Source organism: Chiloscyllium plagiosum, unplaced genomic scaffold, assembly GCF_037043375.1.
Source record: "Chiloscyllium plagiosum isolate Xiang-an unplaced genomic scaffold, Cpla_swu_hap1 HiC_scaffold_15, whole genome shotgun sequence".
In the NCBI taxonomy this organism is placed as follows: Eukaryota; Metazoa; Chordata; class Chondrichthyes; order Orectolobiformes; family Hemiscylliidae; genus Chiloscyllium; species Chiloscyllium plagiosum.
Window position 1 is genome coordinate 10666950 of NW_028270153.1, and position 17572 is coordinate 10684521.

Here is a 17572-nt window from a genome sequence, read left to right on the forward strand (position 1 = left end):
ACCAGGAAGAACATCCCATCTACATTCATCTTGTCACACCCTGTAAGTATTTTCTAAGTTTAAGTTTTAAGTTAAAAACATTAAGGAATACAGACCCAATTTCCTCAATCTTTCCTCACAATCCCACCATCCCAGAGATTAAGTTGGTGTACCTCTTTCCCTACAGCAGGTATCTCCTCCTTTAGATAAGGAGACCAGAACTGTATATAACATACCAGGTGAGGTTAGACCATAAGACCAGAAGAAATAGGAACAGCAGTAGACCATTCAGCTCTTTGAGCCTGTTCTGACATTCATTAGGATCGTGGCTGATCCGGCATTCTCAAGTCTACTTTCCTGCCTCTTCTCTATAACCCTTGATGCCCTGACTGATCAAGAATCTATCAGTAGTTTGGACAAAGTTTCTAAACAATTGCAGCAAGGTGACATAATGCTCTCGTGGTACTATTTGCAGAGGATAGTATATGTATGGAATAAGCTGCCAGAGGAAGTGGTGGAGGTGCATTCAATTACAGTATTTACAAGGCATCTGGATGGGTATGTGAATAGGAAGGGTTTAGAGTGAGTCAAGAATGTGGTGCTGGAAAAGCACAACAGGTCAGGCAGCATCCGAGGAGCAGGGGAATCGACAGTTCGGGCAAGAACCCTTTCCTGATGAAGGGCTGCCTGACTGGCTGTGTTTTTCCAGCACAACACTCTCAACTCTGATCTCCAGCATCTGCAGTTCTCACTTTCTCCAGTGTTTAGAGGGATATGGGCCAAATGCTGGCAAATGGGACTTGATTGGTTTAGGATATCTGATTGGTGTGGATGAGTTGAATCAAAAGGTCTATTTCCTTGCTGTATAATTCTATGACTCTGTTGCTGGATGGTTAATCCAGAGCTCGAGAGAATCTGGAGAGGGGGGGTGACCTGGCGTGGCAGAGGGTGGAATTTGAATTCAACAAAAATCTGGGATTAGGAGTCTATTGGTGACCATGAATCCATTCTCAGTTGTTCGAAAAACCCATCTGGTTCATTAATATTACTTCAGGGAAGGAAACTGCTATCCTTCCCGGGTCTGGCCTACATGCAACTCCAGACCCACACCTTAACTGTCCTCTGGGCAATTAGGGAGTGGGCAATAAATGGTGACTCAGCCAGTGACGCCTTCATTCCGTGAATGAATTTAAAAAAAGCAAGACAGCCTCACTCCTGTACTCACAGCCCCTTGTGATGGAGGCCAATATCCCATTTGCCTTCCTAACCACTCATTGCACCTGCAAGCTAACTGTAAGTGACTCACGGACAGGGTCACCGATATCCCTTATGACATCCAGACTTCCCAACCTCTCACCATTTAAGAAATAACCCGCTTATTTGTCTATTTTTTTAACCAAAGGCAATAACACTCCCATTATATTCAGCTGTCAGTTTCTGGCCCCAATTCACTTCATCTCCTTGCATCTTACTCATAAATTACATTCCCACCCAATATGGTGCTGGCAGCACATTTAGAATGATTACAGCTGGTCTTCCAATCTGAATCATTGATATTGATTGTGGACCCCACTACTACTGGAGCATGGGGCGGCTGTCTTATTAGAGAGATGACTGGTGGGGGTTTCATAACCAGAGCATCACCACTCCTCAGGCAAGGGGCTAACTGAGAAGGAAAGCCCTTCATGGTACATTAATACTACATGAAGAACATAGAACAGTACAGCGCAGTACAGGCCCACTTTTACTAGTATCCTTACATACGGATGAGGAAGGACACCACTTCAACTGGGACAACACATCCAACCTAGGACAAGCCAAACAGAGACACGCACGAGAATTCCTAGATGCATGACATTCCAACCGGAACTCTATCAACAAACAGATTGACTTGGATTCCATTTCCTGAGAAAAATATCAGGAAGTGACACCACTATAGGAAATGACATCACCACAGGAAATGACATCACCAACCAGAGGAAACCCAAACATATAAATAGAAAGTGGGCTACACCACCAGTGCTTCATCAGGAGGCTTAATGAAGATGTTACCTAGTATGGTGATGAAGTGTCTGAAAATGAACATTCCAGCTCAGCGAGCAAACCTACATCCAGCAGTACAGGACCTTTGGCCCTCAATGTTGTGCCGACCTGTGAAACCAATCTGAAGCCCATCTAACTTATACTATTCCATTTTTGTTCAAATGCCTATGAGCTGGTGCAGGAATTGAACCCACACTGTTGGCATCACTCTGTGTCACAAACCAGGCATCCAGCTAACCAACTCCAACCCCACTAGTAACCTGAGAATGATCCATTTATCTTGACTCTCTGGTTGCTGCCAATTACTAACTTTTAATCCATTAATATGCTCCCAATCCCATGCATTGTACATTTTCTATCCTAACCTCATGTTTGGGAATTGCAATCCCTGAGTGTGAAAGGTCAGAGAGTTACTCCTGACTGAGCGTGACAAAAAACAATTGTGTCAGCTCCGCTGAAATTCATTTCAAGTAGGAAACGAATAACTGGTTTTCAGCAATTTCCTACATTAAGTTTTAAATGAATTGTAGAATCTGAGAAAACAATTTTTGTCAACGCTTGCAAATCAACACTTCGGGTGACGTTAAACAGCCTGATCTTTATCCTACGCATTGCAGCATTCTTTGACAAATAATCAGCTACTTTCTCAGTGAAACCAGGAGTTCACCTATCAAACAAAATTTACAGACTGATCATTATTCCAGACCTGTTGCTGTGCTTTCCTGGAACTTACAACTAGTTTAAAGTTCTGTTGATGAAATGTCAAGGGTTCAACCAAGCATGCACAGTTAGATCACAGAATAGCTTTGGGAACACAGACTCCATTTGATGAAGGGCTTTTGCCCGAAACATCGATTTTACTGCTCCTCAGATGCTGCCTGAACTGCGGTGCTTTTCCAGCACCACTCTAATCTAGACTCCATTTTTGTAAAGCTTTTCAGAATTTTTGTTCAGAATGTTTTGTCACGTTTCACAGCCAATGATGTAATTTGAAATGTAGTCACCAGTGAAGGGAAAACATGATGAGCCGTTGGACCTTGGGCAGCACCAAGAATCAAAGGAACTTTGCTATACATGTCCATTAAGTTAGCAGGACAGGCAGAGAAGGTGGTTAAGAAGACATACAGGATACTTGCCTTCATTGGCTGAGGCAGGAAATTTATACTGGCACTGTTTAAAACATTGGTTAGGCCACAGAGTATTGTGTGCAGTTCTGAAATCCACATTCTAGGAGGCATGTGATAGCACTGTGCAGAGGAGATTTACCAGGATGATGCCTGGGATGGAAAATTATGAAGAGATATTGGACTGACTGGGGTTGTTTTACTTGGAGTTGAGGAGATGGAGGAGGGAGGCATGACTGAGATGTATAAAATGATGAGAGGTGTGGACAGAGTAGACAAGAAGGAACTTTCTCCCTTGATGGAGAGACTGATGACCATAGATTTCAGGTTCAGGGCAGGAGGATTAGAGGATAAGTGAGGAAAATCTTTTCAGCCAGAGGGTGGTGGGAGTCTGGAACTCACTGCTGTAAGGGTGGGAGAGGCAGAAACCCTCATAACGTTTCAGAAGTATTCAGACATGCACTTGTGATGTCAAGGCATACAAGGCTATGGTTCTGGATTAGTGGTGCTGGAAGAGCACAGCAGTTCAGGCAGCATCCAAGGAGCAGCGAAATCGATGTTTCGAGCAAAAGCCCTTCATCAGGAAATGGGCCAAGTGCTGGAAAATAAGATCAGAAAATTGTGTATTTTTGACATACACAGACTTGATGGGCCAAAGGGCCTTTTGCTGTGCGAAAGATCACTACAACGCTATGACAGATCATTGGAACATTTTATCAATCTTCTTCTTGGTTAAGGAGCCCCTCAATAAACCATAAAATTCTTTGAAACCTCAATCCTCAGTCCCTCCTCCCCTCCGACCCTCTGAATGTTACAAAGCATAGCTGAAAACACAATAAAACGTGATTGAAAGAATGATCGGTTTTCATTAACTGTAAGACCTTCTTTCATAAAATGGAAACGTTTAATACAATTTTCAAGAGCACCGCCTCTTATGATGTTTGCTGAATTCTTGGTTCTGGAGAACTGAGAATGAAAAACATTGCACGGTTGTACTAATGGAAGCACCACAGCCATTTGCACACAGCAAGCTTCCAACAGCAGCAGTATGATCATTAATATTTGGTAGTGATGTCAGCCTGGACACTGAGGAGAGCTGCCCTGCTACTCTGCAAATCACAGTATTGTTATGGCATAAAAGGAGGCCATTTGGCCCATCATGCCTATTACCCAGTGCCAATGCCCTGTTTTTCCCCATATCCCTGCTCACCATTTCTATCCAAATAATGATCCAACACCTTTTTAAATGCCTCAGTTGAACTTGGCTCCACCACATTTCCAAGGCAAAAGTGAGCACTGCAGATGCGGGAAACCAGAGTTCAGATCAGAGTGGTGCTGGAAAAGCACAGCAGGTCAGGCAACATCCGAGGAGCAGGAAAATCGATGTTTCAGGCAAAAGCCCTTCATCAGGAATAGAGCTATACCTGATGAAGGGCTTTTGCCCGAAACGTCGATTTTCCTGCTCCTGGGATGCTGCCTGACCTGCTGTGCTTTTCCAGCACCACTCTGATCCACCACATTTCCAAGGCAATGCATTCCAGACCCTGAAGCCTTTTTCCTCACACCACCATTCATTCATTTGCACGTCACTTTAACGCTACACACATGCCTCCTTTTTTATTTTATGAGCGAGGAACAGCTTCTCCCATCTACTGCGTCCCACCGGCTCATGGTTTTCAAAACCTCTATCAAATTTCCTCTCAGCCTTCCTCTTACCAAGGAGAACTGTCCAAACTTCTTCAATCTGTCCTCGTAAATCAGAACAGTGCCTGAAGTGACAGCAGGCGGGGAATTGGCTCACACTTAATGGGAAAAATACAGCACTTTGGACGTGCTGGGTTTGGCCCTGGATGCTACCATTTCCAGCAAAGTTCTACAGAAACACTGGTGTTCGCACGCCTCTGGATTGCAGCCTGGTACACCCTCAGCCCTCTGACTCAGTGTACTGCTCGCTTGGCAACCCAACAGAACTGCAGCTCCACCCCCTGACAATCCCATAAGCAATGAGAAATCCCCTGAGATGCAGGCTGTTTAGAGATTGAGATTAATCCAGATTGTCACAGAACTCAATTTATCTCCATCTCCTGCCTTCCCATCGGTTTTTAATATTTTCTTTCATCTCCTTCACTCTTGATCCTTTAATTGGAAGCCACTCATGTATGCCATTCTAAAATATCTTGGCATGATGCGTTGCAGGCTAGATTTAATCATGTGTATAAAATTTGGATGGGTACAATCAAGTTAATTTATGTTATTTATTGCCTCCCATTGTTGTGTATTGTGTGTGTTCCTAAGCAGCTATTTTATCGTGGTTTTGCTGAAAGCTGCCCTTTCATCTTGTGCCCGTTCACCAATGGGTTTTTCCTGTTCCTGATTTATGAAGACTGCCAACCAGCACCATTGTCGGAGTTTGGCGCACACACACACACACATACACACACACACACACACACCCACACACACCCACACACACACAAACTGGTGAAGTCCAAGTTCATCCCCTGTGGTTGGAGGGTTCCCAGTCGGAAGATAAGACGCTCCTCCTCCGACCGTCGCGTTGTTGTGGTTTGGCGGTGGATGAGTCCAATGACCTGCATATCCTCGGTGGAGTGGGAGGGGGAGTTGAAATGCTGTGCTACAGGGTGGTTGGGTTGGTTCGTCCGGGTGGCCCAGAGGTGCTCTCTGAATCGCTCCGCAAGTAGGCGGCCTGTCTCCCCAATATAGAGGAGGCCACACCGGCTGCAGCGGATGCAGTAGATGATGTGGGTGGAGGTGCAGGTGAATCTGTGGCGGATATGGAAGTTTCCTTTGGGGCCTTGGAGAGAAGTGAGGGGGGAGGTGTGGGCGCAAATGTTGCACCTCCTGCGGTTGCAAGGGAAGGTGCCGGGAGTGGAGGTTGGGTCGGTGGGGGGTGTGGATCTGACAAGGGATCCACCTCCAAACAGACCCCAGCACCAAGGATATATTTCCCTCCCCTCCCCTATCAGCTTTCCGTAGAGACCACTCCCTCCGCGACTCCCTTGTCAGATCCACACATCGCGGAGCGATTCAGAGAGCACCTCTGGGCCACCCGGACGAACCAACCCAACCACCCTGTAGCACAGCATTTCAACTCCCCCTCCCACTCCACCGAGGATATGCAGGTCATTGGACTCATCCACCGCCAAACCACAACAACGCGACAGTCGGAGGAGGAGCGTCTTATCTTCCGACTGGGAACCCTCCAACCACAGGGGATGAACTTGGACTTCACCAGTTTCTTCATCCCCCCTCCCCCCACCTTGTCTCAGCCGAATCCCTCCAGCCCGGCACCGCCTTCCTGACCTGCAGTCTTCTTCTTGACCTCTCCGCCTCCATCCTACTCCGACCAATCACCCTCACCTTGACCTCTTTCCACCTATCACATTTCCAACGCCCCTCCTCCAAGTCCCTCCTCCCTACCTTTTATCTTCTCCTGCGAACACTCTCTGCTCATTCCTGAAGAAGGGCCTGTGCCCGAAACGTCGAATCTCCTGTTCCCTAGATGCTGCCTGACCTGCTGTGCTGTTCCAGCAATAAAGTTTCAACTTTGATCTCCAGCATCTGCAGACCTCACTTTCTCCTCCAATTTAGGAGCAGGAACAAGCCCAAAAACAATCACAAAATCTCTGCAATAACAACGATCTCTTTAAAAACTTTCCAAGCACTAAAGGAGGCATTCAATAATAAATGGTTTGTTTACTGAGTCACTGATTACCTAATGTTTGTGACAAATAGATCAATGACTGTCATTTTTTTGCTACTTTTATTCTGTTAGTTCTTCACGATGCATTGTCAAATGATATAGGAATAGCAAAACTTGATTTATTATTACTGTCGAACAGCATGACACAGAACAGCTACAAGTGACTCATCTCTCCCCCTAGAATCTAATCATTTATTCAATGGAAAGATTAGATTTCCTACAGTGTGGAAACAGGCCCTTCAGCCCAACAAGTCCACACTGACCCACCGAAGAACAATCTACCCAGAGCCACTTCCCTCTTACTAATGCATCTAACACTATGAGCAATTTACCATGGCCAATTCACCTGGCCTGCACATCTTTTGATTGTGGGAGGAAACCGGAGTGCTCGGAGGAAACCTACACAGACACAGGGAGAATGTGCAAACTCCACACAAACAGTCGCCCGAGGCTGGAATCAAACCCAGGTCCCTGGCGCTGTGAGGCAGCAGTACCAACCACTGAGCCACTGTACCACCCATGCTGGAAACTTAAGAGAACATTTCTCTCCTTTTTTAAGAAAAATAATCACAGTCAGGATGTGCACTAAGATATCAACACCTACATTTATTGCCCATTCCTAATGACCCTGGAGGAGAGATGTTTGTGAGCTCTCTTCTTGAACCATTACTGTCTTGAAGACCAATCAAGATCTTTACATAGAACATGTTGAATTTATTTTGACAAATATTAGCATCACTGACAAGGGCAACATTTAGACCAGAGGATATATGAGCAGAAGCCATTCAGCCATCAAATTTGCTCTGCCTTTCAAGCTTGGCTGATACGTTTCTCAACCTCATTCCTGCTTTCTCCCTGTAACCCTTGATCCTTTAATTGGAAATCATTCATGTATGCCATTCTAAAAACATCTTGGCATGCTGCATTTAATCCTCTTATTAATCAGGAATCTATCTATCTCTGTCTTAAATACACTCAATAATGTGGCCTTCATTCCCTCTGCAGCAAGTTCCACAGATTCCTCTCCCTCTGGCGAAAGAAGTTCCTCCTCATCTCAGTTCTAAAGAGTTGTCCCTTCACTCTGAGGTTGTGCCCTTGGATCCTAGTCTCTCCTACTAGTGGGAACATCTTCTCCACATCCACTCTAGCCAGGGCCCTCAGTATTTTGTCAGTTTCAATCAGATCTCCCTTCTTCTTTCTAAATGTTAGCCTTTATCACAAGAGGATTTGAGTACATGGGAGCGAAATCTTACTTTATACAGGAGTTTGTTTAAACTGTACCTGGAGTACGGCGTGCAATTTTAAATGAATGATCGCATTGCATTTTCCTTCCTAACTGCCAACTAAACATATTAACCTTAAGAGAATCCTGAATTAGGACTCCTGAATACATTTTTGCATTAAATTTCTGAAGGCTTTTCCCATTTAGAAAATAGTCTATGCCTATATTCTTCTTACCAGAGTGCATAACCTCACACTTTCCCACACTGTATTCAATCTAAAATATTTTTGTCCACTCTTCTAGCCTGTCCCTAGTCCTTCTGCAGCCTCCACTTTTCCTCAACAATATCTGCCCCTCCACCTATCTTTGTATCATCTGCAAACCTAGCGACAACACCCTCAGTTCCTTCATCCAGCTCGTTAATGTATAACATACATAGTAGTCTTCCCAACATGGAGCCCTGTGACTCCACTAGGCACCAGCTGTCATCCTGAAAAAAGATCCTTTTATCGCCATCCTCTGCCTCCTGCCAGTCAGCCAATCCTATATCCAGGCCACTATCTTCCCCCAACACCATGGTGTTTTACTGAGCAGCCTCCTATGTGGCACCTTGTCAAAGATGTTCTGAAAATCCAAATAGATAACATCTTCTAGCTTTCCTTTCTCTGACTTGCTTGATACCTCCTCAAAAAATTCCAACAGATTTGTCACTAATGATTGTTTCATCCTCCCCTTAGTATGTCTCTTCTTCCTTGGGATGAATCTCTGCTGTGCCTCCCAAATTACCCCCAGAAACCCCTGCCATTGCTGCTCCACCATCTTCCCTGCTCGGCTCCCTTTCCAATCAACTCTGGCCAGCTCCTCCTTCATGTCTGTGTAAGTCCCTTTACTCCATTGTAACATGGTTACATCTGATTCCAGTTTCTCCCTCTCAACCTGCAGAGTGAATTCTATCATATTATAGGCTTCCTTCACCTTCAGCTCCCTAATCAAGTCTGCCTCATTACACATCACCTAATCCAGAATTGCCTGTTCCCCAGTGGGGTCTACCACAAGCTGCTCAAAAAAAAACTCTCGACATTCCACAAATTCCTTTTCTTGATATCCAATAGCAACCTGATTTTCCCAGCCCACCTGCATATTGAAGTCCCCCACGATTATTGTAATATTGCCTTTCTTACACGCCTGTTCTATGTCCTGATTTATTTTCTGCTAACGCAGCACGGTGGCACAGTGGTTAGCACTGCTGCCTCACAGTGCCAGAGACCCGAGTTCAATTCCCGCCTCAGGCGACTGACTGTATAGAGTTTGCACATTCTCCCCGTGTCTGCGTGGGTTTCCTCCGGGTGCTCCGGTTTCCTCCCACAGTCCAAAGATGTGCAGGTTAGGTGAATTGGCTAGGCTAAATTGCCCGTAGTGTTAGGTAAGGGGTAAATGTAGGGTTATGGGTGGGTTGCGCTTCGGCGGGGCGGTGTGGACTTGTTGGGCCGAAGGGCCTGTTTCCACACTGTAAGTAATCTAATCTAATCTAACATCCTGATTATTGCTCGGAAGCCTGTACATAAATCCCATCTTGGTTGTATAAACTTTGCAGTTTCTCAATTCTACACACACAGATTCCACACCTTCTGACTATTTCAATTCTAGCATTGATTTAATTTCATTTCATGTTAACAAAGTAATCCTGCTTCCTCTGCCCCCACATATCTTGAGTATTTAGTTTCCAGTCCTGATCCCCTTGCAGCCATGTCTCTATCATACCAAAACATCATACCCACCAGTTTCAATCTGCATTACAAGCTCATTTCCCTAGTTTCATGTACTGCGTGCATTTGCATTCAACACCCTTAGTCCTGCATTGACTGCCCCCTCCTGAAAGTTGTCCCCTTATCTGCTGTGACTGAAGTTAGATTCCTGAGCCTTTCCATACTCTGTCCTGTAACTTGTTCTAGAAACTTTAATAACCTCTACTGAGCCCTCCTCCATGTAAATACCCCTGTCCCCCCACTATTTTGTTTATTGCCCATCTCTTATTGCCCTGGAGAAAGTGGCGGGGAGCTGCTGTGGTCAATAGGAACATAGCTACAGCTGCACAAGGGAATTCCAGAATTTTGACCCAGCAACACTGGAAGAGAACTTCCAGTAAGCTATGTTTCTAAATATCTGCTGCCTTTGTCCTTCCAGAAGGTAGAGGATGCAGAAAGATTTAGACAGTTTAGAGAGTGGTCAAGGAAATGGCTGATGAAATTCAACGTGAGCAAATGTGAGGTCTTGCACTTTGGAAAAAAGAAGATAGGCATGGACTATTTTCTAAATGGTGAGAAAATTCCTAAAGCCAAAGTACAAAGGGATCTGGGACTGCTTGTTCAGGATTCTCTAAAGATTAACTTGCAGGTGGAGTCCGTGATTAAGAAAGCGAATTGAATGTTGTCATTTATCTCAAAAGGGTTGCAATATAAAAGCAGCGATGTGCTACTGAGACTTTATAAGGCTCTAGTTAGGCCCCATGTAGAATACTATGTCCAGTTTTGAGCCCCTCACCTCAGGAAAGACATACTGTCACTGGAGTGTGTCCAGCAGAGATTCACACGGATGATCCCTGGAATGGCAGGCCTAACATATGATGAATGGCTGAGGATCCTGGGATTGTATTCATTAGAGTCTAGAAGGTAAGGGGAGATCTAATAGAAACTTATAAGATAATGCATGGCTTAGAAAGGGTGGATGCTGGGAAGTTGTTTCCGTTAGGTGGGGAAACTCGGATCCGTGGGTACAGCCTTAGAATTAGAAGGGGTTAATTTAGAATGGAAATGAGGAGACATTTCTTCTGCCAGAGAGTGGTGGGCCTGTAGAATTCATTGCCACGGAGTGCCGTGGTGGCCGGGACGTTAAATGTCTTCACGGCTGAGATCGATAAATTCTTAATCTTGCAAGGAATTAAGGTCTACAGAGAGGGTGTGGGTAAGTGGAATTGAAATGTCCATCAGCCATGATGAAATGGCAGAATGGACTCGATGGACTAAATGGCCTTACTTCTACTCCTACTTCTACTCTATGTGTTGTGGTCTTATGGTCTTATAGCTGCTGTTAAAGGAACCTTGGTAAGTTGCTTCAGTGCATCTTATAGATGGTTCACAATGTTACCACTGCATGTCCTGGATAATGTCAAGCGTTTTGAGTTTTGTTGATGCTGCACTCATTCAAGTAAGTGGATCACTCTATTGCACTCCTGACAAGTGCCTTGTGGATGGAGGCTTTGGGGAGTCAAGAGATAGGTTACGCAGCAGGACTCCTTGACTCTGAACAACTCTTGAGCAACAGTTTTTATTTGGGCTAGTGCAGTTCAATATTTGGTCAATAGTATACATCAGAATGTCAATAGTGGGGGATGATACCACATTGTTTATGGAATTGAACATCAAAGCACGATGGCTCGATTCTCTTTTGTTGTTTGACAAACTGCAGCTGAAAGAGGTTAAAGGGAAGGATTGGTCTGTCGCACAGTGTGGGCAGATAAACAGGATAAAAATAGATCTTGTTTAACCAAATGTGGAATGAGCAATAAATTTACTTGTGCTTCAGTGTCCAGTTTACAGAGAAACTCACAGCATAAATTACTACTGCAAACATTAGGAGGCTATGGCCAAACAAGCCACCCCATTCACTACACTGGTGAGGAGTAATAGTAAGTCTTTGTTCAAGTTTTAATTTATTTATTTCCAGGATGCGGGCATTACTGGCTGGGCCAACATTTTTTGTATATGCTTAATTTTCCTGGGGAAGATGATCATGAGCTGCTGCACTTCATGTGGTGTAGGTACACCCCCAGTCCTGTACACAGGTTGCACATGTGGATTTCAAACTAGGACATTTTTTACAATGCTTGGGAATTAAAGAAGCTAAAATATTGAACTGGTTGGTGAGAAGCTAGGAGATCTGGACATGGCTATGCAATCAGTGAAATTCAGGAAACTCTGACTGATTTACATGGAAGCACATAGCAATTGCACAATCCTCCCAATCCAATAAACCACACCAACGCAGATTCTGTTCTCTATACACATCATCCAAGATGGTTTGGATTAGATTACAACCTTGGACACACTCAGTACAATCTGTTATTATTTACAACATTATGCTCTGAGCACTCTCACTGGAGCACAGTCCAATGGTTATTCAAGGATGCTTCACCTGATTAGACATAGATTTTTCATTCACTTTTGCAGGTTGAACAGAATGAGAGGTAATCTCATTGCAATGTGTAAACATTTGGCTGAGAGAGTTTGGAGGGTCAGTGCTGAAAGGTTGCTTTCCCTTGTCTGCACAGCCTAGGGTCAGGGCTCAGAATCTCATGAGAATGGCACGTCCAGTTTGTGCGGAGATCACCAGAAATTTCTTCACTTGGCAAGCTGGGAACCGTTGGAGTTATCTATGCAGTTGTGAATTATATTCAAGATATGAGCTTGACAGGTCTTTGGGAATCAAGGTTTTGATTTATTAATTCATGGGGCTGCTGACAAGGACAGCATTTATTGCCCATCCTGAATTGCCCCTGAACTGAGTGGCTTGCTCGGCAATTTCAAAGAGTAGTTATGAATCAACTACATTGCCATAAGTCTGGAGTCACATGTAAGCCAGACCAGGTAAGGCTGGCTGATTTCCTTCACAAAGGGCATTAGTGAGCCAAATGGGTTTTACAACAATTGGTATTGGTACTATTGAGAGCCTAGCTTTATTTTCTAGATTTGTTAGCTGAATTGAAATCCCATCAGCTGCTCTGGTGCGATTTGAACCCACTTTCTCAGATCATGCACCTGGGTTTCTGGATGCCCGCTCTAATTATATTAGTACCATGTAACCCTGGGGGATCAGCAGGAAAGTGGCAATTGGCAATAAAAGATGGGCCAGAGTCTAATTGAATAGCAGAACAGGCTTGAGGGGCTGAATGACCTCCTCTATTTATGTTCTTTCCCTCTCTTTCCTGACATTTTACTGAACCAACAGCACCAATATCTCCCCAGTGCGGCAATGTGCTCATACGTTAGCCTAGACTGTGAGTGAGAGCACCCTGATCAAACAAGGAAAGACAGTATTGTGAATTCTGATCCATGCCTGTATTCGATCTGGGTGCGAGATGAGAGTCCAGAAGAGAAACTCCTGAACTAACAGGAATTTAATACTAACAGGAATGTAGGAGAGACTGCAGTCAGAGACTGGGATTTGAGCCAGGATCCCAATCAAAGTGATTCAGTAATAAATGTGACATTCTCTTTTTTTGACTGCGTCATTTAATTTGTTACATTGTTAGCAATTGCTTTATTAGTTGCTTTGCCTCTCTCTTTCTCTCTCTTTTGCTCTATACCCGACAATCCCAAAGTACATTATTCTGTAATTTCTGTGAAACAGTTATGCTTGCCAGTTCTCTGAAGATATGCAGACTATTTATGTGCACATTACATAATATGCTGTAAAGGATATGAGGCATGTTTCTGGTAGATAATTGATGCCAGAAGTAGGAAATGTTAAAATCATTTTATGGCCTCTGTGTTTGAAGATTATCCAGAATTCTTGTTTCAATCTCCCTCCCCATGGATTCTGTAGCTCTGTGTCATTAAGAAGATAATATTTGAACCTGTGTTTTTGAAAAAAAGCTCCATTTCCAAGAACTAACATCAACCGCAACAAAAAAGTAACAGTGTACAGGGTCAAATTAAAGCGATTGAAAGAAAAGGAAAGACCTACGTTTCTAGAGGGCTTTCATGATCTCAGAACATCCCAAAAGGCATCACAAGCCATATTTTCAATGTGTCACGTGATCATTTTGGACAGATGGAAGGAAATCTGTGCACAGAAAGATCCAACAAATAGCAGTCAACTACTGTGTATGCAAGGCCACAGTACAGACTGAAACATAAAAGTCCAGACTGATACTTGCAATGGAATGCTGAGAGACTGCTGTGCTGTTGGAGTGTTGTATTTTGCATGTAACATTAAATCAAATCCATGTTTTCCCTCTTAAATGGAGGTAAAAGAGTCCCTGGCACTATTTCACAGAAGAGTCCTCCAGGTGCTCAAGTTTCCTCCCACAATCCAAAGATGAGCATTATAGGTGAATTGGCCATGCTAAATTGACGAAAGTGTTAGGTGCATTAGTCAGGGGTAAATACAGGGTAGGGGGAATGGGTGTGGGTGGGTTACTCTTCGGAGGGTCGGTGTGGACTTGTTGGGCTGAAGGGCCTGTTTCCATACTGTAGGCAATCTAATCTAATCTAAAAAAGAGTCAGGAAATATCCCCCCACCTCCTCGTATCCAGGGCAATATCTGGGTAAAGTCATCATAGTCCCAGATTCCTACTCTGTTATCAGAAAAGGTGGGGGGAGCAGGGAATGGTTGGGGGGAGTGGGGGGGGGGGGGGGGAGGGAAGAGAGAGAGAGACTGAGAGAGAACTGGTGATGATTTAACCTGAGGGTCACTATGTCTCAGGTGAGGTGAGAGGTTGAGAAGGAGAACGTTTCATGGTAACCTCAGTTGATGCAGGAATTGATTCGATGCTGTTGACATCATTCTGGATTTGCAGACTAGTCAACTGAGCTAACCGATCACTCCCCCCCTCCATTCAATATTACAAAAATCAGAAAATGCTGATAACGTGCTGCAGGTCTGTCAGTGTCTGCAGCAAGAGGTACACCATTAACATTTCAATTTGATAATATCTCATCAAAGGCAGATTGTTTCCTTACCATCATATTGCCATGTATGGGGGCTTGCTGTGCTCAACAGTTTGCTGCTATGTTTCTGACATTGCAACAGGGATTATACTTCAAAACCATCTCAATTAAGTGATTTAGGATTGTTGACTGCTCCACATCAATGCAAGTCATTCTTTGCTCTATATGCAACTGACATTATTAAAATCATCAATTTTTCCCTGATATTGTTGTGGTTCTGTTCGCCGAGCTGAGAATTTGTGTTGCAGACGTTTCGTCCCCTGTCTAGGTGACATCCTCAGTGCTTGGGAGCCTCCTGTGAAGCGCTTCTGTGATGTTTCCTCCGGCATTTACAGTGGTTTGTCTCTGCCACTTCCGGTTGTCAGTTCCAGCTGTCTGTTGCAGTGGCCGATATATTGGGTCCAGGTCGATGTGCTTATTGATTGAATCTGTGGATGAGTGCCATGCCTCTAGGAATTCCCTGGCTGTTCTCTTTTTGGCTTGTTCTATAATAGTAGTGTTGTCCCAGTCGAATTCATGTTGCTTGTTATCTGTGTGTGTGGCTACTAAGGATAGCTGGTCGTGTCGTTTCGTGGCTAGTTGATGTTCATGGATGCGGATCGTTAGCTGTCTTCCTGTTTGTCCTGTGTAGTGTTTTGTGCAGTCCTTGCATGGGATTTTGTACACTACATTGGTTTTGCTCATGCTGGGTATCGGGTCCTTCGTCCTGGTGAGTTGTTGTCTGAGAGTGGCTGTTGGTTAATATTGACCTGGACCCAATATACCGACCACTGCAACGGACAGCTGGAACTGACAACCGGAAGCGGCAGAGACAAACCACTATAAATGCCAGAGGAAACATCACAGAAGCGCTTCACAGGAGGCTCCCAAGCACTGAGAATGTCACCTAGACAGGGGTCTGCAACACAAATTCCCAGCTCGGCGAACAGAACCACAACAACGACCACTCGAGCTACAAATCTTCTCACAAACTTTTCCCTGATATCTCATCTTCTTTACAATGGAGTTTATTTCTGCTGCTCTTCCTTCAGTACCGCTCACGATACTGCGGTGAAGGGGAGAATGTTAGGGAGAAGGGCAAGAGAATTCACAGACAGACTGTGTGATCACCTTGTGTGATCCGTTGTCTTCAAGTGTGACACTGGTCTCCCAAATGCACCATCTTGTTCCCAGGATAGCATTTCAGCTCTACAGCTGCCGCAATGTTTCAGCAAAGTCCAGTGAAAGCTGGAGTAACAGCACTGCATTTTCTACATAGACACTTAACAGCTGTCTGGACTCAACATTGAGTTCAACAACTTCAGACCATGAACTTTATCCTCCTAATTACACAGCTTTCCCATTCTCCCCACCCCAAGTACTGGACAGCGAAGAAGGTTACCTCAGAGTACGACAGGATCTTGATCAAATGGGCCAATGGGCTGAGGAGTGGCAGATGGAGTTTAATTTAGGTAAATATGAGGTGCTATATTTTGGAAAGGCAAATCAGGGCAGGATCTATACATTTAATGGTAAGGTGCTGGGGAGTGTTGCTGAACAAAAAGACCTTGGAGTGGAGGTTCATAGCTCCTTGACAGTGTTGTCCCAGGTGGACAGGGTAGTGAAGAGGGCGTTTGGTAAGCTTTGCTTTATTGGTCTGAGCATTGAGTGCAGGAGTTGGGAGGTCATGTTGCAGCTGTAGAGGACATTTGTTAGGCCACTTTTGGAATACTGTGTGCGATTCTGGTCTCCCTCCTATAGGAAAGATGTCGTGAAATTTGAAAGAGTTCAGAAAAGATTTACAAGAACATTGCCAGGGTTGGAGGATTTGAGATATAGGGAGAGGCTGAACAGGCTGGGGCTGTTTCTGTGGAGTGTCAGAGGCTGATAGGATAGGGTAAGTTGGCAAGGTCGTTACCCCGGGGTGGGGGAATCTAAAACCAGAGGGTATAGGTTTAAGGTGAGAGGGGAAAGATTTAAAAGGGACCTAAAGAGCAATCTTTTCACACAGAGGGTGCTGTGTGTATGGAATGAGTTGCCAGGGGAAGTGACGGAGACTGAAACAATCATAATGTTTAAAAGGCATCTGGATGGGTATATGAATAGGAAGGACTTAGAGGGGTCTAGGCCAAATGCTAGCAAATGAGCCTAGATTTATTTAGGATATCTGGTTGGCGTGGATGAGTTGGACCAAGAAGTCTGTTTACATGCTGTACAACTCTATGACTAGATGACTTTAAGTGACTTTTTTGCTCTCATTACAGCTTTCTATTTTCTGCTATTACACTTACCATTAACATCTGTTGTTTATCAATATCACTCGAGGAGAAAGTGAGGTCTGCAGATGCTGGAGATCAAAGTTGAAACTTTATTGCTGGAACAGCACAGCAGGTCAGGCAGCATCCAGGGAACAGGAGATTCGACGTTTCGGGCACAGGCCCTTCTTCAATATCACTCCTCTATTACCATTAGCACTGTCTTTGCATTTTGCTCTGGGCACCCCTATATTTTATCCATTTTCTCTTCCCACCCTTTATCAATAGCAAAAAAAAGCCTCATTTTCTCTCCAGTTCTGAAAAAGAGTTTTATTGAACTTAAAACATTGACCGTTCCTCTCTCCATGGATGTTGGAAGACCTGCTGAGCTTCTCCAGTACTTTCTGTTATCATACAAGAGAAAACCTGTCCCATTTTACCTATTTGAGTGCCACTGGCAATTTTGAGTTGGCAGACACTCTCAATCCACTTGTTGATGTCATCTTAACTTGTTTGTT